Genomic DNA, 1,859 nt, shown 5'->3' with positions numbered 1-1,859 from the left:
GCAGCAGCAAATGGGGTCTAAAACGAAAATAAGTTTTCCACTATTTCCACCAGAGCAGGGGTTTCTGCATAAGTCGTGCGAAGTTCCGAACCTGTTATCAAAGCGTGGCGTAGTTCTCCCACCTAGGTTTGGAAATCAGTAGCTTTGCACCTCACGCCGCAGCCACGGGTACGGACGCTTTAAATGTGGCACAATGGTTACGGTGCTCGCCTGCTGACCCGAACGTCGCGGTTTCGATGCCGGTCGCGGCAGTCGCATGTGCCGCTACTCTTCATTATGTACTGCTACTCTGGAAATGTATACCGCTACTCTTGAAAACTGCAAGCTTGTCCACATATTTTAGTATAAACGATAACAATTTCGGAGCGTATAACACGCACGCCATTCTGCGTTCCGCAACTGTTGGCATGACCAGCTCGCAACAGCTCAGTCTCTCGGAATTTTCTTAGCACCTTTGCGTGTGGACGCATACGTGAACGTGTTGAATGCACAGAAATGTGTTTGCGTAAATGTGCACCTGCGTTTGTGTGTGTATTTAAGCGCGAGTGTTATCGTGTGCCAGTATACATATCTAAAAAGGGAGAAGTTCAGGGGAAGATGGACGTTTGACGATACGAAAAATTATTGAACACGGACTGTCGCTGGACCAACGTTTCGACAAGCGGACTTGTCTTCTTCAACGCTGAAGCCTTCGAAACCGTCTGTCGAAACGCTCGCTGCAGCGACACCCCATGTTCACGAATCTTCCATCAGTGCAAATATGTTAAGCGTGTTTATGTGCGTTGGTGACTGCGTGCAGTTGTGAGCGGCTTTTCCATGCGCATGTGTGTGTTTGTGTGAATGTGGCTGAAGTTCAGCTGGGAGGAATCAAACATGGCTTCCCGCGAGTTTTGCTTAGTATTCCTTTTCGGCGTTAAATGAAAGTCCGAATTCTTAGGCATTATAGAGCTGCCATGCATCAGAGTGTCGAGCGTAATTCGAATTGTCGCAAGATATTTTGTACTACCAGCTTCGGCTCCGTAAACATCGACGCTGGAATTTCTGCGAAATGAGCCCTTTAACGATATCGCGTTAAGACGTCTCGGACGGCTCTTGGACATGGGCCACCGGAAACTAGTAAACACATTCCTCCATTTATTGGATGGAACCCTCATGTTTGGAATATAGTCGAAAGAATAAACTGAGACCTTTCAAGTTGTGGAAATGTTCACCTCGCGACTGTAAGGACGGTGAGTCTCGGGCATCGAGGGGGCAACCGCAATTCAGCCGAGCCGAAAACATTTCGTGATTGTGATATCTTGCGGGACTGCATATTTTTCAAGATGTGCAGTTTAAGCAGGTAGAGAGGCATTTGGAGGGATAAAACCAACGAAAACTTGTGGTGCGCCTAAGCTTCGCATTTAGGAGTCGAACGCGACTCCTAAATCGGGTGCCATTAGCATCGCCGCCTTATCCGTTCGTCGTGCTTCACTTCTCAGTGGTTCGTCACCTCATCCGTGCCTCCGAAGAGCCTATCCCGGTCCCGTGCGAGTATGCGGCCATCCTAAATTACTGCAAGGGACTCGTATGCGGCCATCCTAAATTACTGCAAAATACTCGGACGTATCCACTCCCTCCCCCACAAGAAGCTGACAAAGGAGTAAGCTGCCAGATGGTGCTTAATCCAGACCGGAACCTATCCAAACTTACATTTTCTCAATAAAATTCACCTAACAGAATGCCCTGCGGGCTGCCCATGGTGCTCTGAGAAACCCACACTAGTACTACATGCACCTGCGGGGCCATCCCTGGCCTGCCCCCATTGACCAAGCAAGTGGGGAGCGGTGGGAGGTGTTGCTGGCCAGCGATAGCCTTGATGA

Source organism: Rhipicephalus sanguineus, chromosome 9 (assembly GCF_013339695.2).
Source record: "Rhipicephalus sanguineus isolate Rsan-2018 chromosome 9, BIME_Rsan_1.4, whole genome shotgun sequence".
Classification (NCBI taxonomy): Eukaryota; Metazoa; Arthropoda; class Arachnida; order Ixodida; family Ixodidae; genus Rhipicephalus; species Rhipicephalus sanguineus.
This window is presented reverse-complemented; position numbering follows the sequence as displayed.